A 23,671-nucleotide genomic window follows, 5' to 3' on the forward strand; every position below is an offset into this window, starting at 1 on the left:
TCCCACTGTCGCTCTCCTCTCTTCGTCCCTCGATTCTCAACCCCCTCTTTCACACCGTATCCTCTTCCTCTTCCTCCATATCTTCCTGTTGTGGGAGGAGTCTGTAGTGGTCAAGGCCCAGCGGTAGGAAGCTAGCCCTGGGTCGGCCATCATCCTCCACCGAGGGGGCATGCTGGGAGTTGGAGTCCAGGGCGTCGCTGGAGTTGCACTTGGTGTACCTCTCTCGGTCTATCTCCTGGCCCCCGAGCTCCCCCTCGGGGCCCATGGCACGGTTCTTCAGCCAGGAGTGAATGTAGCCAACAGGGACGGGCAGGGTGGCAGCCAGGATCAGCATGGCCAACATGGCCAGGGCCCAGCCTGGGTACTCCTGAGTTGTCTCTGATGCCTGGAGAGAGAGGAAGACATACACTCTTAGGGTTCCAAAAGGGTTCTTCGGCTGTTCCAACAGGAGAACCCTTTCTGGTTCCAGATAGAACCCTTTTTGGTTCCAGGTAGAACTCTTTAGGGTTCCATGTAGAACGCTCTGTGTTAAGGGGTTCTACAGTGGGGGAAACATGTATTTAGTCAGCCACCAATTGTGCAAGTTCTCCCACTTAAAAAGATGAGAGAGGCCTGTAATTTTCATCATAGGTACACGTCAACTATGACAGACAAATTGAGAAAAAAAAATCCAGAAAATCACATTGTAGGATTTTTTATGAATTTATTTGCAAATTATGGTGGAAAATAAGTATTTGGTCACCTACAAACAAGCAAGATTTCTGGCTCTCACAGACCTGTAACTTCTTCTTTAAGAGGCTCCTCTGTCCTCCACTCGTTACCTGTATTAATGGCACCTGTTTGAACTTGTTATCAGTATAAAAGACACCTGTCCACAACCTCAAACAGTCACACTCCAAACTCCACTATGGCCAAGACCAAAGAGCTGTCAAAGGACACCAGAAACAAAATTGTAGACCTGCACCAGGCTGGGAAGACTGAATCTGCAATAGGTAAGCAGCTTGGTTTGAAGAAATCAACTGTGGGAGCAATTATTAGGAAATGGAAGACATACAAGACCACTGATAATCTCCCTCGATCTGGGGCTCCACGCAAGATCTCACCCCCGTGGGGGTCAAAATGATCACAAGAACGGTGAGAAAAAATCCCAGAACCACACGGGGGGACCTAGTGAATGACCTGCAGAGAGCTGGGACCAAAGTAACAAAGCCTACCATCAGTAACACACTACGCCACCAGGGACTCAAATCCTGCAGTGCCAGACGTGTCCCCCTGCTTAAGCCAGTACATGTCCATGCCCGTCTGAAGTTTGCTAGAGTGCATTTGGATGATCCAGAAGAGGATTGGGAGAATGTCATATGGTCAGATGAAACCAAAATAGAACTTTTTGGTAAAAACTCAACTAGTCGTGTTTGGAGGACAAAGAATGCTGAGTTGCATCCAAAGAACACCATATCTACTGTGAAGCATGGGGGTGGAAACATCATGCTTTGGGGCTGTTTTTCTGCAAAGGGACCAGGACGACTGATCCGTATAAAGGAAAGAATGAATGGGGCCATGTATCGTGAGATTTTGAGTGAAAACCTCCTTCCATCAGCAAGGGCATTGAAGATGAAACGTGGCTGGGTCTTTCAGCATGACAATGATCCCAAACACACCGCCCGGGCAATGAAGGAGTGGCTTCGTAAGAAGCATTTCAAGGTCCTGGAGTGGCCTAGCCAGTCTCCAGATCTCAACCCCATAGAAAATATTTGGAGGGAGTTGAAAGTCAGTGTTGCCCAGCGACAGCCCCAAAACATCACTGCTCTAGAGGAGATCTGCATGGAGGAATGGGCCAAAATACCAGCAACAGTGTGTGAAAACCTTGTGAAGACTTACAGAAAACGTTTGACCTGTGTCATTGCCAACAAAGGGTATATAACAAAGTATTGAGAAACTTTTGTTATTGACCATATACTTATTTTCCACCATAATTTGCAAATACATTCATTAAAAATCCTACAATGTGATTTTCTGGATTTTTTTTTCTCATTTTGTCTATCATAGTTGACGTGTACCTATGATGAAAATTACAGGCCTCTCTCATCTTTTTAAGTGGGAGAACTTGCACAATTGGTGGCTGACTAAATACTTTTTTCCCCCACTGTATATGGAACTCAAAAGGGTTCTACTTGGAACCAAAAGGGTTCTACCTGGGCCAAAAAAGGTTATTCAAAAGGTTCTCCTATGGGGACAGTCAAATAACCCTTTTAGGTTCTAGAAAGCACCTTTTTTTCTAAGAGTGTATAAGGGGGATGAGAGTGAAAGAGAGAGAGAAAAGAAAGAAAGTGAGAAGGAGGGAGAGAGAGAGAGGTATAAGAAGAGAGTGAACAAAGAAGGTGAGTGTAATCAAGCAATTGAGAAAATTATGTACTTCAAGGAAGTTAGGAAGGAAGGAAGGTAGGAAGTTAGGAAGGAAGGAAGGTAGGAAGGTCAAAAGGAAGCCATCCATCTAGCTAGCCAGGAACAGGGACCTGGGCCATTGTAGGGGTATCTCACCGTGGTGTGGTTCCAGGCTGTGTAGGTCGGTCGTTTGAAGACCATTCGCAGTAGACTGGCCACCAGCAGTCCCACCATAGCAAACAGACACACGTACTTCCACAGGTACTTATACAGCACCGGGGGGCGCCATTTCAGCATGATCTCAATGTCATCCAAGAAGCTTGGGAGGAAAGGAGATGCTAGATGTGTCATCATCACAGATCCTGAATCTCAAACCAACCCCTATAGCCTCTAGCCCACTAGACACTTGTGGAGATGTTAGAGGATTAGATAGGTGTCCACAATATGGCAACAGTTCCACCCTGCCTATCAGCGGCTTGATTGTATTTCAGATATCCCTGAACCTGATTTAGCTTTGAGCCTTTTTGCAGATGTCTTCAATACTATTGTGGATAATCAGGCTCCCTTCAAGAAATTAAGGGTTTAAGGTAAATCGAAAGCCTGGTACAGTCCGGATGTATCAGTAGTCATTCATAAAATAGTTGATGCTTGGGTCAAGGCCAGGAACACAGGCTTAGGCCCGGACTGACAAGCTTTTAAGCAACTGAGGAATCATTGTGTAAGACAAATCAGAAAGGCTAAATATTTATCTGACGCCTGTTCATGGTTTCATGATTATCTTAGTAACAGAACTCAGGCCATCATGATTGATGGGGTTAAGTCTGAACGTCTTGAAGTACATAAAGGTGTACCACAGGGGTCGATTTTGCAACCTGTTCTCTTCACTATTTATATAAACACCATTGGTCAATCTGTAGAAAAATTGTAACTTAATCTATATGAAGATGTTACTATGTACAATCTGGGGCGGCGGGTAGCTTAGTGGGTAAGAGCATTGTGCCAGTAACTGAAAGGTCGCTGGTTCTAATCCCCGAGCCGACTAGGTGAAAAATGTTACTATGTAACAATCTGTTCCTACACTGTATAACACTGTACTTTCACAGAAATAATTTCCACCATATTGTATGAAAGTCCCGCCTACTTTCTGGATCATGTCCCACAATGTTTTTGAATGGCCTTCAAGATTATATGATCAAATTCATCAAAACGCGGTCATTTAAAATGTATGTAATATTATATTCGTATTTGTGGATTAATTTACTTCTACCCAATGCCTTCTATGAAGGTTTTCAATTACGAAAAAGAAAATGCAATCGAAAACCTTCATGAAAGGCAACAGCTAGAAGTAAATTAAAGCATGAATACGTATATAATTTTACATACACTAAGTGTACAAAACATTAGGAACACCGTCCTAATATTGAGTTGCACCCCCTTTTGCCTTCAGAACAGCCTCAATTTGTCAGGGCATGGACAAGCATTTCACAGGAATACTGGCCCATTTTGACTCCAATACTTCCTACAGTTGTGTCAAGTTGGCTGGATGTCCTTTGGGTGGTAGATCATTCTTGATACATCCGGGAAACTGTTGAACGTGAAAAACCCAGCAGAGTTGCAATTCTTGACACACTCAAACCGGTACGCCTGGCACCTACTACAATACCGCGTTCAAAGGCACTTAAATATTTTGTCTTGCCCATTCACCCTCTGAATGGCACACATACACAATTCATGTCTCAATTGTCTCAAAGCTTAAAAATCATTCTTTAAACTGTCTCCTCCCCTTCATCTACACTGACTGCAGTGGATATAATAAGTGACATCAATAAGGGATCATAGCTTTCACCTGGATTCACCTGGTCAGTCTATGACATGTAAAGAGCAGGTATCCTTAATGTTTTGTACACTCAGTGTATATCTTAAATGACCGCGTTTTGATGAATTTGATTATATAATCTTGAAGGCCATTCAAAAACAGCGTGGGACATGATCCAGGAAGTAGGCAGGACTTTCATAGCGTATTACACAGGGACATCGCAAATATTTGTGACATAGAAAAGAAAACATGAATAAATTATCCAAAGAAAGGAGTACTGTACATCATTGGTATTATACTAATACATTGGTATTGGCAAACCCGTTTGGACGCCTTACCGGTCAGCTCCGTACACCCAGGCCACAGCGAATGTCTCAAAGACCACCACGATGATCAGGGGCATTGTGGCAGAGTAGTCATCGAACATCGTAACAAAGTAGTTCCCAGAGCGCTGGGTAAACAAAAGTCCGATCACAAAGCCCAGAACACAGCTGCACACTGAACCATAATGACAAAGAACACAGCTACTTAGTGACTCACTGAACCATAATGACAAAGAACACAGTTATTTAGTGACTCACTGAACCATAATGACAAAGAACACAGCTATTTAGTGACACACTGAACCATAATGACAAAGAACACAGTTATTTAGTGACTCACTGAACCATAATGACAAAGAACACAGCTATTTAGTGACTCACTGAACGATAATGACAAAGAACACAGCTATTTAGTGACACACTAAACCATAATGACAAAGAACACAGCTCTTTAGTAACTCACTGAACCATAATGACAAAGAACACAGCTATTTAGTGACTCACTTAACCATAATGACAAAGAACACAGCTATTTAGTGACTCACTGAACCATAATGACAAAGAACACAGCTATTTAGTGACACACTGAACCATATTGACAAAGAACACAGCTATTTAGGTGTATTTGTGTATTCGTGCATTCGTGTGTGTGAATGTTTGTGTATTACCAGTGAGCATGGTCCTGTGGCGTCCCAGCAGGCTGAAGTTGTCCATGAGGGGGGTGAGGATTCCCTGCATGGTGCCGAACATGGTGCTCATGCCCAGGTTGAGCAGCATGAGGAAGAAGAGCGTGGTCCAGAAGGGGCTGGCAGGGAACTGGGCCATGGCCTCTGTGAAGGCAATGAACGCCAGGCCCGTCCCTTCCACACCCTGGGTGTCAGAGAGAGAGGGACAAGAGGGACAAACACTTTATTCTATGTGGAGTATGTTGATATTTGTAACCTGTATTCTGTGGAGTATGTTGATATTTGTAACCCGTATTCTATGTGGCGTATGTTGATATTTGTAACCTGTATTCTATGTGGAGTATGTTGATATTTGCAACCTGTATTCTATGTGGAGTATGTTGATATTTGTAACCTGTATTCTATGTGGAGTATGTTGATATTTGTAACCTGTATTCTATGTGGAGTATGTTGATTTTTGCAACCTGTATTCTATGTGGAGTATGTTGATATTTGTAACCTGTATTCTATGTGGAGTATGTTGATATTTGTAACCTGTATTCTTTGAATGTTTAAGCAATAAGGCCCGAGGAGGTTTGGTATATGGCCAATATACGTGAAAGGACTGTTCTTAAAACACGACACAACGCGGAGTGCCTGGACACAGCCCTTAGCCGTGGTATATTGGCCATATACCACAAACCCCCGAGGTGCCTTGCTATTATAAACTGGTTACCAATGTAACTAGAGCAGTAAAAATAAATGTATTTTCATACCCGTGGTATACGGTCTGATATACCATGGTTGTCAGCCAATCAGCATTCAGGACTTGAACCACCCAGTTTATAATGATATTTGTATCCTGCCTTTCTTAATAAAGTATTGAAATGAAGAGGGTTTGAGCGAGATATGTGTTAGAGAGGGGGGGTTACAATGGAATAGAGAAAGGGAGAGAGGGAGAGAGAGAGAGGGAGGGAGGGAGGGAGGGAAAGAGGAAGGGAGGGAGGGAGAGTAAGGAAGGAGGGAGAGTAAGGAGGGAGAGAGAGAGAGAGAGAGAGAGAGAGAGAGAGAGAGAGAGAGAGAGAGAGAGAGAGAGAGAGGGAGGGAGGAAGGAAGGAGGGAGGGAAAGAGGGATGGAGGGGGGGGCAAGGTGTTAACAGGAGGTTTTAAGGGGTGAAGAAAGAGAGGGAATACAAGGTAGGGGAAACAGTTAGAGGGAGGTAAAGACAGCTCCTTATAAATAACTTAATAAAAAATACAAAGGACTCCTTTCTCCATTCTCTCTGAAAACAGGATTTGAACCACAAGCCCCCTAAAACCTAATATGACCCTCACCTTGCTCATCTCCTCATCCAGGTCACAGTCGGTGATGTTTGTCCCCACCTGGGAGCCGTAGTGATGGTACCACTCTCTTTATTCAGGTATGGTGACGGAGGCAGGATCAGACATGTTGAACCATGACCACCAGTGATGGTTGGTTCCATGTGTGGCCATGTCGTTTAACAGCCCCAGATTTCTGAAGGGTTGGAGGTGACGTAGCGTGAGCTTAGAATTGTAAGGTTCCTTCTGCAAAAAGTTGATTCTGAGATAATTGGCTTTAAAGTTACCAACCCTTATTGTTTTGAATGGTGTGAGCAATTTTTATCTCATATCCTTATTAACTTAACAACATGAGCTGGGGTATTTAGAGTACTACAGTGGCTTGCGAAAGCATTCACCCCCCTTGGCATTTTTCCTATTTTGTTGCCTTACAACCTGGAATTAAAATGGATTTTTTGGGGGTTTGTATAATTTGATTTACACAACATGCCTACCACTTTGAAGATGCAATATATTTTTTATTGTGAAACAAACAAGAAATAAGACAAAAAAACAGAAAACTTGAGCATGCATAACTATTCACCCCCCCAAGTCAATACTTTGTAGAGCCACCTTTTGCAGCAATTACAACTCTCTTGGGGTATGTCTCTATAAGCTTGGCACATCTAGCCACTGGGATTTTTGCCCATTCTTCAAGGCAAAACTGCTCCAGCTCCTTGAAGTTGGATGGGTTCCACTGGTGTACAGCAATCTTTAAGTCATACCACAGATTCTGGCTTTGACTAGGCCATTCCAAGACATTTAAATGTTTCCCCTTAAACCACTCAAGATTTGCTTTAGCAGTATGCTTAGGGTCATTGTCCTACTGGAAGGTGAACCTCCGTCCCAGTCTCAAATCTCTGGAAGGCTGAAACAGGTTTTCCTCAAGAATTTCCCTGTATTTAGCGCCATCCATCATTCCTTCAATTCTGACCAGTTTCCCAGTCCCTGCCAATGAAAAACATCCCCACAGCATGATGCTGCCACCACCATGCTTCACTGTGGGAATGGTGTTCTCGGGGTGATGAGAGGTGTTGGGTTTGTGCCAGACATAGCGTTTTCCTTGATGGCCAAAAAGCTCAATTTTAGTCTCATCTGACCAGAGTACCTTCTTCCATATGTTTGGGGAGTCTCCCACATGCCTTTTGGCAAACACCAAACATGTTTACTTATTATTTTCTTTAAGCAATGGCTTTTTTCTGGCCACTCTTCCGTAAAGCCCAGCTCTGTGGAGAGTACGGCTTAAAGTGGTCCTATGGACAGATACTCCAATCTCCGCTGTGGAGCTTTGCAGCTCCTTCAGGGTTATCTTTGGTCTCCTTGTTGGCTCTTTGATTAATGCCCCCCTTGCCTGGTCCGTGAGTTTTCTCTTAGCAGGTTTGTTGTGGTGCCATATTCTTTCCATTTTTTTATAATGGATTTAATGGTGCTCCGTGGGATGTTCAAAGTTTTAGATATTTTTTTTATAACCCAACCCTGATCTGTACTTCTCCACAACGTTGTCCCTGACCTGTTTGGAGAGCTCCTTGGTCTTCATGGTGCCGCTTGCATGGTGGTGCCTCTTGCTTAGTGGTGTTGCAGACTCTGGGGCCTTTCAGAACAGGTGTATATATACTGAGATCATGTGACAGTTCATGTGACACTTAGATTGCACACAAGTGGACTTTATTTAACTAATTATGTGACTTCTGAAGGTAATTGGTTGCACCAGATCTTATTTAGGGGCTTCATAGCAAAGGGGGTGAATACATATGAACGCACCACCTTTCCGTAATTAATTTTTTTGAATTTTTTTAAACAAGTTATTTTTTTCATTTCACTTCACCAATTTTGACTATTTTGTGTATGTCCATTACATGAAATCCAAATAAAAATCCATTTAAATTACAGGTTGTAATGCAACAAAATAGGAAAAACGCCAAGGGGGATGAATACTTTTGCAAGGCACTGTATATAGGTAGAGAACATTGAACAGAACAAGGCTAGGTCAATAACTCCATTTGGGCAAAATTGCAGATAGAATATTATAATTCCAAGCTCTCAATATCGCAATTCCCTTCAGGTACATTGGTAACATTTTATTTGAAGGTATGCTTACACTCTTAGAAAAAAAGGTTCCAAAAAGGTTATTTGGCTGGACCCATAGGAGAACCCTTTTTGGTTCTAGGTAGAACCCCTTTTTTGGTTCCAGGTAGATCACTTTTGAGTTCCATGTAGAACCCTCTGCAGAAAGGCTTCTAAATGGAACCCTAAAAGGTTATTTCTACCTGCAACCAAATATAGTTATTCAAAGGGTTCTCCTATGGGGACAGCCGAAGAACCCTTTAAGGTTCTAGATAGCACCTTTTTTTCTAAGAGTGTACATATGGACATGTCTTGGATATGTCTCCATAATAATGCCATGATATATAAAGGGATAGTTGATCCAAAATTACAAAATTACATATTGCTTTCATTAACCTGTAAGCAGTCTATGGACAATGCAAGACAACAATCCATGTTTTGGTTTTGTTTACCTGGCCACTGTCTCCAAATGCCATTTTTATTAGCATTTTTCGCACTTCATATCCAAATCATGTTAAAGTAACTTAATTGAGGTACACCAGAGTTTCCCAACTCTGGTTCCTCCAGTACCCCCAACAGAACATATTGTTATTGTGGCCCTGGACATGCACACCTGATTCTACTTGTCAATAATCATTAAGCCCTTGACATGTTGAATTAGGGGTTTTTGTCCAGGGCTACAACAAACATGTGTTCTGTTTGGGGTACTGGAGGACCGAGTTGGGAAACACTGACCTACACAATCAATTGTCGACAGTTTAGGATGATCTGGACATGAGGCATGAAAAATGCTAATACAGGAGATATAGACTTGCATTGGTTTTGTGCCACAAATGCTGAAATATAACAAAACCGTTTGACATAGAAACAACAGATTTTCGGCGGGTTTCTTAAAATAATGTTTATTAATTATGAAATTATGAAAAATATTAAAAACATTCCACCCATGAGGCCACTAGGTCATTTGACTGCAGGAAAGGGCAACGGAAAGCAATATGTGATTTTGTAAATTGGGTTAATTATCTTTTTAAAGAAAAGGAGATTCAACACTATTGAGATGCCAACGCAAACACATTTTAAATTAGAGGGCCTTATTTCAGTGAAGTAAGTTATCCCTTTAAACTGGGCTGAAACCTTCCCCAGCATGAGTCAAGGAGTGTTACATCAACATAAGACGTGCAGCAGACATTACACATAACTTCTCAGTTACATGATCTACACTCTCTCTCTCTCACACTGTCTCTCACACTGTCTCTCACACTGTCTCTCTCTCACTTACACACACACCATCCCCCCTTGACTCCATACTTACTGGGTGACGCAGTTCAGGGCAATGTTCTTGGCCCTGAAGCCCAGCACTACAAACACCACCAGTGATGCGAGCACAGAGGTCATGAAGTTGATGCAAGAGACCATGAGCGCGTCGCGGTGGCAGTTGTTGTGGATGGGGTTGTAGGAAGAGTAAGCGATCACAGAGCCGTAGCCCAGGCCGAGGGCAAAGAACACCTGTGTGGCTGCCTGCCGCCACACCTGCACCTCAGCCCAAATTTCTATCTGAGACAGAGACAGAGACAGAGAGAGACTTTTGACTTTTTGTCTTTCTTTAATGGTACATCCTCATTTCATTAAAACCTCACCCACCCCCCACCCCCTCCTAAAATAAAATAAACAAATTACCAATATCCCCTGTACTGCATACTCACCTTTTCCTCTACCCCACGATACAAAAACAACACCACACATCACAATAACCCAAACCTCACCACCTCTACAACCGTATATCCAGACCATCTTTCCCAGTTATACAGACAGCCCCCCCAACACACCATATCTCTTGAAACATCTCCACACTTTTTATCATTTTATAAAACTCAAATTCCACCCTAAGGCGCGCAGAGACCATCCCATTAAATAATAGTAAAGGGTCTGTTATCCCTCCACCTTTGACCCTGTTCCTCCTTATTATCCAAATAGCTAACTTTGACTGAGCAAACAGAAAATTCAACAACACACAATTTTCCTTTTCCTTATTTGAATACCTGTACCCCATCAAATCAAATCAAATGTTATTGGTCACATGCACCGAATACAACAGGTGCAGACATTACAGTGAAATGCTTAACCAACAGTGCATTTATTTTTAACAAAAAAAGTAAAAATAAAACAACAACAAAAAAAGTGTTGAGAAAAAAAGAGCAGAAGTAAAATAAAATAACAGTAGGGAGGCTATATATACAGGGGGGTACCGGTGCAGAGTCAATGTGCGGGGGCACCGGCTAGTTGAGATAGTTGAAGTAATATGTACATGTGGGTAGAGTTAAAGTGACTATGCATAAATAATTAACAGAGTAGCAGCAGCGTAAAAAGGATGGGGTGGGGGGGGCAGTGCAAATAGTCCGGGTAGCCATGATTAGCTGTTCAGGAGTCTTATGGCTTGGGGGTAGAAGCTGTTGAGAAGTCTTTTGGACCTAGACTTGGCACTCCGGTACCGCTTGCCGTGCGGTAGAAGGGAGAACAGTCTATGACTAGGGTGGCTGGAGTCTTTGACAATTTTGAGGGCCTTCCTCTGACACCGCCTAGTATAGAGGTCCTGGATGGCAGGAAGCTTGGCCCCAGGGATGTACTGGGCCGTACGCACTACCCTCTGTAGTGCCTTGCGGTCGGAGGCCAAGCAGTTGCCATACCAGGCGGTGATGCAACCAGTCAGGATGCTCTCGATGGTGCAGCTGTAGAATTTTTTGAGGATCTGAGGACCCATGCCAAATCTTTTCAGTCTCCTGAGGGGGAATAGGCTTTGTCGTGCCCTCTTCACGACTGTCTTGGTGTGTTTGGAACATGATAGTTCGTTGGTGATGTGGACACCAAGGAACTTGAAGCTCTCAACCTGTTCCACTACAGCCCCGTCAATGAGAATGGGGGCGTGCTCAGTCCTCTTTTTTTTTCCTGTAGTCCACAATCATCTCCTTTGTCTTGGTCACGTTGAGGGAGAGGTTGTTGTCCTGGCACCACACGGCCAGGTCTCTGACCTCCTCCCTATAGGCTGTCTCATCGTTGTCGGTGATCAGGCCTACCACTGTTGTGTCGTCGGCAAACTTAATGATGGTGTTGGAGTCGTGCCTGGCCATGCAGTCATGGGTGAACAGAGAGTACAGGAGGGGACTGAGCACGCAACCCTGAGGGGCCCCCGTGTTGAGGATCAGTGTGGCAGATGTGTTGTTACCTACCCTTACCACCTGGGGGCGGCCCGTCAGGAAGTCCAGGATCCAGTTGCAGAGGGAGGTGTTTAGTCCCAGGATCCTTAGCTTAGTGATGAGCTTAGAGGGCACTATGGTGTTGAATGCTGAGCTGTAGTCAATGAATAGCATTCTCACGTAGGTGTTCCTCTTGTCCAGGTGGGAAAGGGCAGTGTGGAGTGCAATAGAGATTGCATCATCTGTGGATCTGTTGGGGCGGTATGCAAATTGGAGTGGGTCTAGGGTTTCTGGGATAATGCTGTTGATGTGAGCCATGACCAGCCTTTCAAAGCACTTCATGGCTACAGACGTCAGTGCTACGGGTCGGTAGTCATTTAGGCAGGTTATCTTAGAGTCCTTGGGCACGGGGACTATGGTGGTCTGCTTGAAACATGTTGGTATTACAGACTCAGTCAGGGACATGTTGAAAATGTCAGTGAAGACATTTGCCAGTTGGTCAGCACATGCTCGGAGTCCACGTCCTGGTAATCCGTCTGGCCCTGCGGCCTTGTGAATGTTGACCTGCTTAAAAGTCTTACTCACATTGGCTACGGAGAGCGTGATCACATAGTCATCCGGAACAGCTGGTGCTCTCATGCATGCTTCAGTGTTGCTTGCCTCGAAGCGAGCATAGAAGTGGTTTAGCTCGTCTGGTAGGCTTGTGTCACTGGGCAGCTCACGGCTGTGCTTCCCTTTGTAGTCTGTAATAGTTTTCAAGCCCTGCCACATCCGACGAGCGTCAGAGCCAGTGTAGTACGATTCAATCTTAGCCCTGTATTGACTCTTTGCCTGTTTGATGGTTCGTCGGAGGGCATAGCGGGATTTCTTATAAGCGTCCGGGTTAGAGTCCCGTTCCTTGAAAGCGGCAGCTCTACCCTTTAGCTCAGTGCGGATGTTTCCTGTAATCCATGGCTTCTGGTTGGGGTATGTACGTACGGTCACTGTGGGGACGACATCATCAATGCACTTATTGATGAAGCCAGTGACTGATGTGGTGTACTCCTCAATGCTGTCTGAAGAATCCCGGAACATGTTCCAGTCTGTGCTAGCAAAACAGTCCTGTAGCTTAGCATCTGCGTCATCTGACCACTTTTTTATTAACCGAGTCACTGGTGCTTCCTGCTTTAGTTTTTGCTTATAAGCAGGAATCAGGAGGATAGAGTTATGGTCAGATTTGCCAAATGGAGGGCGAGGGAGAGCTTTGTATGCGTCTCTGTGTGTGGAGTAAAGGTGGTCTAGAGTTTTTTTCCTCTGGTTGCACATTTAACATGCTGGTAGAAATTAGGTAGAACGGATTTAAGTTTCCCTGCATTAAAGTCCCCGGCCACTAGGAGCGCTGCATCTGGATGAGCGTTTTCCTGTTGATTTATGGCCTTGTACAACTCATTCAGTGCAATCTTAATGCCAGCATTGGTTTGTGGTGGTAAATAGACAGCTATGAAAAATATAGATGAAAACTCTCTTGGTAAATAGTGTGGTCTACAGCTTATCATAAGATACTCTACCTCAGGCGAGCAAAACCTCGAGACTTCCTTAGTATTTGATTTTGTGCACCAGCTGTTGTTTACAAATATACACAGACCGCCACCCCTTTCTTACCGGAGTCAGCCGTTCTATCCTGCCGATGTAGCGTATAGCCCGCTAGCTGTATGTTATCATTGTCGTCTTTCAGCCACGACTCGGTGAAACATAGGATATTACAGTTTTTAATGTCCCGTTGGTAGGATAACCGTAATCTTAGGTCATCTAATTTGTTATCCAATGATTGAAGATTGGCTAATAGGATTGATGGAAGAGGCAGTTTACTCGCTCGCCGTCGGATCCTTACAAGGCACCCCGATCTACGTCCACGATATCTCAGTCTCTTCCTCACGCGAATGACGGGGATTTGGGCCTTGTCGGGTGTCTGTATGATATCCTTCGCGGCCGCCTCGTTGAAGAAAAAATCTTAGTCCAATACGAGGTGAGTAATCGCTGTCCTGATATCCAGAAGCTCTTTTTGGTTATAAGAGACGATGGCAGAAACATTATGTACAAAATAAATTACAAATAACGCGGAAAAACACACATAATAGTACAAATGGTTAGAGGGCTGTAAAACGGCAGCCATCTTCTCCGGCGATGTTCTTCATCCCGACAGTAAAACCCACCCCCAACCTCTCACACAGACATTCCAACTGAGACATTAAAGGCATTAACCTGGCGCACACAGAAAACACATGAATCACAGTTTCACTCATGACACAGAAAGGACACCCCTGTCCGACTCCCAGTTCAACCCGTGCTAACCAGCTGTTAGTGGCCAGGGCTCCATGTAAAACCCTCTACTGGAGGTCCCCTGACCTCTTTGGTACTGGGAGTTCATAGAGCCCCCTCCATCTAAAACCCACCATATTCTCCGCCCCACATGCCCCCTGCCACTGATGTGCCTTCACTCCTGTTAGGCTCATAATGTTCCTTACCTTAATACAGAGGTTGTAGAGGGCTTTACCTCCCAACCCCACAAGTCCTCCAGACCCCCTTGCCAGTCCCCAGTCTCTGCCGTCACGTGCAGTGACGGAAACATTGGTGGCCCCTCCCCCCTTGGCTGCTCAAACACCCCCCTTACCGGCTCAGACAGTGCCTCCTGGACTTCCCCCAGGAATCTCTCCAGCAGCCTAAGAGATGTTAGTCTTGTTTGTTTTGCTAGGACTTCTGGGGTTTTCCATCCATCCTCTCCCAGCAGTCGCAGGTCACCCAGTCTTAGTAATCCCGCTGCCATCAGTCGCCTCTTCAGGGTGGCTGACTGAACCAATCTCAAAAGGATGACTGGGTTGTGGAAGATAGACTCCTCCCATACCCACAGCCCAGGCTCCACACCCCCTTCTCATGTGGGCCTTAGTAGCTGCCAGGCCCTCAGCACCGCAGAGTAAAAATCAGAGAGTCCTGCTGTACTCAGCCCCTCCAGCCTCATGAGGAATAGCTGCCGATCCAACCCTAATCTGCCAGCTCTCCTCAGCAGCGCGCATGCTGGCTCCCTGCATCCGACATCAGTATGGTACAGCAGTCTCTGTGCCGCCTTTAGTCAGAATGCAGCCACCCTGCTCTCCAGTTCCACCAGGCCCTGTCCTCCTTCATTTACGGACATATACAACACTGCCACCCTCAGCCAGTGATGGCCCGACCAGAAAAAATCCACCAGCTTGCGGGCGAGCCGGCGGGGGGTTGAGGACAGCCAGTTTATGCCACAGGGAAGATGCCACCAGGTTGTTGATTATCAGCACCCTCCCTCTATATGACACTTGGGACAGGAGCCACCTCCACCTGGCCAGTCTTGACACCACTGCCTGTGACAGCCCCTCCCAGTTCTTCCTGACCCACCTCTCCGAGCCCAGGTACACCCCCAATATTTTAAGCCCTTCACAACCCCACTGCAACCCCCCTGGAAGCAGAGGAGGGGCCCTATCCCCCAATGCCCCTCATAACAGAGCTTTGCTCTTTCCCCAGTTTACCTTAGCTGACGAAGCTCCCTCGTACACCTTCAGACTATTCTCTAGTGCCTGCATATCCTGACCATCCCTGACCATCACAGAAACGTAATCTGCATACGCTGACACTGCTATGCCTGTCCAGCACACTCCCTGAAGTCTCCTGCGTAGCAGGCCCAAAAAAGGCTCAATGGCTAGTGTATATAACTGCCCTGATAGAGGGCATCCTTGTCTAATGCCCTGCCTCACCCAGACTGGCCTACTGAGCCCCCCTCCCACCTTAACCATACATGATGCCCCAGCATACAACATCTTCACATAGGCCAAAAACCTTTCCCCAAACCCAAACACAGACATCACATTAAACAGATACTCATGGTCCACTCTATCAAAAGCCTTCTCTTGATCTAAAGAGACCAGACCAAAGTTCACATTAGAACTTCTCGACATGTCCAACATGTCCCTGATTAAGAACAAGTTGTCCGTGATTAAGCGCCCTGGTACGCAATATGTCTGGTCCTTGTGTACTATAGAGTCCAGATGGGACTTTAGTCTGTTAGCGAGGACCTTGGCAAATATCTTGTAGTCCGCACAGAGCAATGCCACAGCCCTCCAGTTCATAAGTTCACACAAGTCCCCTTTTTTGGGCAGGAGAGTCAGAGCCGCCCGCCGGCAGCTCATCGGCAACTCTCCTACCCCGACGCATTCACGCAACACGCAAAAGAAGTCCAGTTATAAAACTCCACTGGGAGTCCATCGACCCCCGGTGCACGGCCGGGGGACATCTGGGTTACGGCCTCTGCCAGTTCATGGGACAACAGGGGAATGTCCATTTCATCCCTCTGTACTAGAGAGAGCTTAGGGAGTTCGGCAAACAAAACCTGAGCACACATAGGATCACACAGTTATGCCTTATACAATTCAGTATAAAACTCCACAGTCCGCTCCTGCATCTCCCCCACCACAGAGGTCACCCGCCCATCCGAAAGCCGTAGACAATGCATACCCTTGGCTTCACCGCTCTGTCTTTCCAAACCAAAGAAGAAGGAGCTGGGAGCATCCATCTCCTTGAGCATGGAGAACCTAGCTCTTACAAGTGCTCCCTTTGCTTTAACCTGGAAAAAACTGCCCAGGTCCCTACGCAGTTCAGCTAGATTAACCTGGATGCCTACATTGCCTTGCCCCACCAGCTCTACCTCCATCTCACTAATACTATGCTCAAGTTCCCCCAATACTCTCCTAGCCTCTGAGGATGAGAGAGCTGTATATTGTTGGCAGAAAAGCCGAATTTGGACTTTTCCCACATCCCACCATTGACTCAGAGATTCATACTCCTCTCTTCGCTGCCCCCACCTTTCCCAAAAAGTCTGGAAACCTGAGCAAAAAGTGGCATCTTGTAAGAGCTTTACATTAAACTTCCAATAGGATGACTGCCGAGGCCCTGGTGAAATAGACAGCCGAGCCATGGTTATGTGATGATCCGAAAAACCCATCGGGAGAATGGTAGCGCCCAACAGCCCATTGCTCTGATTCCTGGACATGTACAATCGATCAAGCCGGGCTGCACTCACCCTAGCCCCAAATACCTTCACCCATGTATATTGTCTTGTGTTGGGATGTCTAGTTCTCCAAACATCAACTAGGTCAACTTGATTAATAATGTCCCTTAACACCCCCACTGAGCCTGAATGAGGCTCCTCCCCATTTCTGTCTTTCGTAAAATCCATCGTACAGTTCCAGTCCCCGCCGACCACCAGCGTCTCCTCAGGCGCTACCTGTGAGAGTTCCTTTCTAAGACACCCAAATAGAAGCCCCCTCTCTCTCCCTGTGTTGGGCGCATACACATTTATAAAGACAAAACCCCTGTTGTAAATTTCTGCCTTTACTACAAGCAGTCTACCCGTACACACCTCTTTGAGGAGCACATTTTTACAGACAGACCCGGTACAAAAAGGACTGCCACCCCTGCACTAACATTTGTCCCATGGCTCAGCACACTTGCCCCTTTCCACCAGAGCCCCCAATCAACTTCATTCACCACATCGCTATGCGTCTCCTGCAGAAACAACATTTGTAATTTTTTTTGTTTTACATATTCACCCAACACACTCCTCTTTCCCGCATCTCTGGCGCCATTAATATTAAGCGAGCCTACCCAAAGAGTCTCCATAAGAAGTGGGAGAAAAGCCAGCAAAGGAAGAGACCAATAGCAAAGCTCAAAAAGCTCCAGTGCCAGAAAGAAAACTTTCATTTAAACAGTGTCTGAAGGTAGACCTTTACGCACAGTTGTGACCCACTTCCTCAACCTAAACCGTTTCCTGGGTGAGAGGACACCATGCCCCTCATTTTTCATAGCATGTTGCACTGATCTTACAAACTTTCCTGGATCGCAAAAAAAAGCCTCAAGATTAACTTTTTTCCCCTTAGTCTCCTTCAGGAACCTTGACAGTTCCGTCACCGTGTACTTTGACCCGTCTGACTGACTGGCTGTCAGCTCTGGACCCATTGAGGAGGAGTCTGAAAAGAAATCCTCCTCATCGGCTTCTTCCTCAGACTCACCTTCCGCCTCCTCATCTCCATCTCCCAACGTGACCACCTGCCCTTCCTCTCTAGTCAGGGCCTCCCCCCCAGAACCAGGCAAAGGTTCCTTGGTGCCTTTCACCACACCAGCCTCTCCCCTCCCACCTCCTTTCTTCTCCCCCCTTTTCTTCTTCCGCTTGACACCCTCCTCCACCCCTCCTAGTCGCTTACCCTTCCCCACTATACTCTCCTCATCCACTAGCATAACCTGACTAGGCCCAGCCTCATCTACATCACCATCCATAACCTGACTAGGCCCAGCCTCATCTACACCACCCTCCATAACACGACTAGACCCAGCCTCATCTACACCACCATCCATAACATGACTAGACCCAGCCTCATCTACACCACCATCTATAGCATGACTAGACCCAGCCTCATCTACACCACCATCTATAGCATGACAAGACCCAGCCTCAGCTACACCACCATCCATCACACAACTAGACCCAGCCTCACCTACACTACCATCTGTCGCATGACTAGGCCCAGCCTCTGCTGCCTGTGTCTCATGGCCCCCTGCACGTTGACCTCGATTTCCCCCACTGGTGCTTGAACCCTCACCTTGTCTACGGCCTTTATGTGGGCACGCAAAGCTCTTATGCCCCAAATCCCCACACTCAAAGCACTGTAGACTATCTGTACTGGCAAAACCTGTGTAGAGCCCCTCCCCATGCCTCACTTTAAAGTGCACAATTAACTATTGCTCATTGTTGTTCAGAAACATGAAAACCTGCCGACAGTACACGAAAACCACTAGCAAACTTACCAAAACGACTCAACTCCTTCCTGATTTGACCATCCGTAATAAACTGAGGCAAATTTGCAACTACCACCCTGGTCGAAGGGGTAGAAAGAGGAGAAATTGGCACCAACACACCCCTTACAAATATTCCACTTGAAATGAGCCTACCCACCAAATTTGCTCTTTTCATGAACACAACCACAGCTTTGTTCATTCTGGATGCGGAATGTATAAATTCAGCTCCTACCTGTTCGCCGACCGCGAGCAGAACCTCCTCCACCTTAATTCCATTATCGGGAACACACCTGAATCCATGCCGTAACGACAGCGTCTCCTCCGCGCTAGGCTGCGAAGCCATCGCTCACACCTCACTGTTCAAAACCCCAGGAAACTAAACCTCTGTCCTCTTCCTCTCTAACTTTGAAAATAAAAAACAGTGGGTACCACTAAAACAAGTGCATTAACCCTCCACCATAGAAAATAGAAAACAAGGATAGAAACAAGAAATTAGTTAGAACAAGCCCTCCACACCAAACACTCAAACTCCAAAAAACTCCCAGCATGCACTGAGAGAGCGAGAGAGAAGAGAGAGAGAGAGATACAGCATAAGACTGAATTCTATTCTATTTCATTCTGTCAATTCAGGAAGTGAATTGAAATTCTGGTCCTCTCTGGTCCTCTTCTCTAGAGTGCTTAATTCTTGTTTTTGTTGTTTTAAAGTGTCTTTGTACATCTTGGAGATTCTACTTGTAATTAAAAGCGCTATATAAATTAAATCTAATATAATAATAATAATAATTATTATTATTATTGTACTTACTTTAGGGTAGAACATGTAGGCGATTCCCTCTATGGCTCCATCCAGCATCAAGCCTCTGATGAGGAAAATGAACAGCACAGCATAGGGGAAGACTGAGGAGAAATACATCACCTATGGAGAAGATCATTACAATTCAAATTTAGGAACCATTACACGTTTTCATCTAGATTCTAAAATAATGTCTATGGATTTGGGAGGGGTTTTATTTCTCTAGCCACATTCCTCAGCTGTATACTGGGACAGGTGGTGGGTCTGCCGTTTTGTTGTTTTTTGAATCTCAGAATGTATCTTTAACTTTACCTATAGGGAGATATAGGGATGGGTTCATGGACACAGACTAAGTCCCTTAAGACTATATTGGATTAAATCAATATTCATGAAATTACATTCTACATTCTCTTTTAAAACTATACATTAAAAAAAAACATTTAACAAGACTAGGCCAACGAAAGAGGACATAGGCATAACATTGAACAATTTAAATGTAACATTTAAAAACACTTTGCTTTTGCCTACAACAGAATTCAGCCGCTTTCTTTCACAGCTAGCGTGTTAACTACTAGCCTACCAGAATCATGGTTAGTGGTGGCTGGGGGCAACACTACTTAGGGTCAAGGAGGGTGGTGACTCCTTATATTGTTTGTAACATGCTATATGTTGTGAAAAAGATTAACTGAGAGCGTCCTTACCTTGGCAGAGGACTTGATGCCTTTGATCATGGCTAGACAGACGATGGCCCAGGCAGCCAGCAGACAGCCTGTCATGATGGGGTTAAACTCGCCAGACTCATCATTGGAGTCTGTGATGTCTAGAGCCTTCCGGAACCAGAAGTATGAGGTAGGGGAGCTACCTGAGCATTCCTTTACTGACAGACAGAGAAAGACAGGCAGAGAGAGAGAGAGAGAGAGAGAGAGAGAGAGAGAGAGAGAGAGAGAGAGAGAGAGAGAGCGCGGGAGGGAGGAAGGTAGGAAGGAAGGAAGGAAGGAAGGAAGGAAGGAAGGAAGGAAGGAAGGAAGGAAGGAAGGAAGGAAGGAAGGAAGGAAGGAAGGAAGGAAGGAAGGAAGGAAGGAAGGAAGGAAGGAAGGAAGGAAGGAAGAGAAGGAAGAGCGAGCGAGCGTGAGATTTATAGAGTTTACATACACAAACTTGTAGAATACAATGTGTCCATTAGACATCTAAACACAAAAATAAGGAGAAGCATGATATGTACCCTACCCTACCTAGCACACACACACACATTACACACACACACACACACACACACACACACACACACACACACACACACACACACACACACACACACACACACACACACACACAGTCTTGTACAACTAACCTTGTGGGGACAAAATGCTATACTACACACACACAGAGCTAGTGAATACCAGTGTTATTGGTGGTTATGTCGATGGGACACTGCTCCCAGGGTAGAAGATACTGGAAGGTGTTGCCCATGTAGAAGAGACTCCATGCGATGATGACATTGTAGTAGAGAGCCACAAAGAAACACACCTGAGGAAGGAAGGCAAGTGTTAATGGAGTTTTTAACACATGCTAGCTGCACCTGTAGACTTCCATTCATTGCGTTAGTTGGCAATGGCTCGCGAAACTACATTCAACTTCCTTCAAACTGCACGCAGGGACATCAAATCATAAACTCCTATGACTCTGGTTATGTATTTGCCAAAATATCGCACTATCCCTTTAAATATTGTTATAGCAGCTCCCTGAGACCAACACTGAAAGAATGAGTATGAATAGGGTGTCAGTGTTAACCAATAGGGTGTCAGTGTTAACCAATAGGGTGTCAGTGTTAACCAATAGGGTGACAGTGTTAACCAATAGGGTGTCAGTGTTAACCAATAGGGTGTCAGTGTTAACCAATAGGGTGTCAGTGTTAACCAATAGGGTGTCAGTGTTAACCAATAGGGTGTCAGTGTTAACCAATAGGGCATCAGTGTTAACCAATAGGGTGACAGTGCATACACCATACCAACACAGGAGAGAGAGGAGTGTGCAACTACTTCTCTCACATTACAGAGAGATCGTTCCCCTAACCACACACACACACACACACACACGCACAAACCTCTAGCCTTCTCGAGCCACACAGGTGTCCGAGTCAGTTTGTTTTGCATCTCTGTTTACCAGACATAAGGTGAATAAATAGAAAGTGTTCATTCAGACAAACATTGATAATGGAGTTAACTCCCACTCTAACTATGCTGTTTATAAGACCTCCTGCATGGTTAAACCTAGTTGACTGATTCTGACAGCTAGACTACACCAGTCTATCTCTGCAAAGTGTTCTGCTGTTCTTCTTTGCCTCAGGGCTTAATGTCAGGTTCCAAACACGTCCACAGTCATTGGCGCAGGACCTGTTAACAACACTAAGAGACAGGGATGTAGCTCAGTTGGTAGAGCATGGCGTTTGCAACGCCAGGGTTGTGGGTTCGTTTCCCACGGGGGGCCAGTATGAAAAATAAAATAAATAAATCATGTATGCACTCACTAACTGTAAGTCGCCCTGGATAAGAGCGTCTGCTAAAATTACTTAAATGTAAATATTCACACTGTTGACTGATTTTCCTGGATAAGTGATCCATACAAAATGTCCTGTTCTGGGAGAATTATTTTGGGGCATTACTATGCTGTTTCTGTAGTATTTTTGTTTCCCGCTACAAACGTATAGTTCTTATGGTTACTTCATTGAACTTCATTCAAATATGCATTCTACATGCATGGAGCTGTTTTTGACTTATCCTGGAAATCCAGTGAATGCCTTCACCACAGATCTATAGCCTCAACATTAGGCCTTAACTGTCACCCTAGTGACAATGTTTGGCTCCCAAAACATTTATGTCAGGCCAGGGAACAGCCTATGTTCTCTGACCTGGATTTGTCCAGTGTTTTTAATTCCTGAGAACGTTCCTTTTGAAAACATTCTAGGAACAGTCTAGCAACATTGTGACAAATCAAGGGGCATGGCGGGAGGTTCCTTGGATGTTGAATAATGACATGAAGTCAAAATGTTCCTTTGGACATCGTCCAAATGTTTCTCATGACAAGCAGAATAAATAAATAAATAAAAATGTCACCACAACCAAACAACCGAATGGTAACCAAATGAAAGCAGTCCCAACCAAACAACCGAATGGTAACCAAATGAAAGCAGTCCCAACCAAACAACCGAATGGTAACCAAATGAAAGCAGTCCCAACCAAACAACCGAATGGTAACCAAATGAAAGCAGTCCCTTGTGTATGGTAGGAATGTGTGATGCTAGTTAATTGAGAAACTAGTCCCTGTATGCGTCCCAAATGGCACCCTATTCCCTATAAAGTGCAGCACTACTTTTGACCAGGTCCTATTGGGGCTCTGCTGCTCTGGTTGAAAGTAGTGCACTACAGATCTGCTGTCTTCATTTCAACACTCTGTTGTTGCAGAGAATTTTCCTGCACAGCAGGAAATGTTAATTTTAGTGTATTCAAGGTTTAAAAAGGCTTCTAAGGTTTGTAATTTCAACTTTAAAATCTACATAATAATTGAAATTTCTTGTTGCTGCAGGATTATTTTCCTGCTGTGAGAATCAGGCTCAAATTAAGTACATCCTGTAGGAAATAGGGTGACATTTGGGACCCAACCCCTGTTGTGCTCACCATGCAGCTAGAGTAGCCGATACCGGCCAGCTTGGGGGAGATGTGCTTCCACACACCGATGCTGCCCTGACGGATACACTGGCCCGCAGCCAGCTCCATGAAGAACAGGGGAACCCCCACCACCACCAACAGCATGACATAGAGCACCATGAACGCGCCTGTCAAGAGAGAGAGAGAGAGAAGAAGGCAGAGAGTTAAAGGGGAAATCCGCAGTTCACTGTTTCGGTAAACAGCTGAGGGATGGGGTAGGAGAAATGTAACCACTCTCAAAGACAGAGCTATGATGCAAGGACTGACAATCCATGAGATTCAAAAATATATAGTTTTAACCATATTTGAAGGCCATACAATGTTTGTTTACAATTGCATTGTTTACAAACAAAGGAGCAAAACAAGCTTATACATGGAACCCAAAGGGTTATTCTCTGGGTACAGCCGAAGAACCCTTTTGGAACCTTTTTTTCTAAGAGTGTATGTAAAGTTGCCTTATGGAATTTGAAATAAACCATTCTCTAACTCTCTCTCGCGCCTCTCCTCTCTCCTCTCCTCTCC

At 45.1% G+C, this 23,671-nt stretch overlaps 1 pseudogene; it reads right to left on the reverse strand.

The window, feature by feature from the left end:
* Positions 1-49: 49 nt before the first annotated feature.
* On the reverse strand, positions 50-23,423 carry LOC123482577 (annotated as a pseudogene).
* Positions 23,424-23,671: the final 248 nt, after the last annotated feature.

The sequence above is a fragment of the Coregonus clupeaformis genome, chromosome 35, assembly GCF_020615455.1.
Source record: "Coregonus clupeaformis isolate EN_2021a chromosome 35, ASM2061545v1, whole genome shotgun sequence".
NCBI classification, from domain to species: Eukaryota; Metazoa; Chordata; class Actinopteri; order Salmoniformes; family Salmonidae; genus Coregonus; species Coregonus clupeaformis.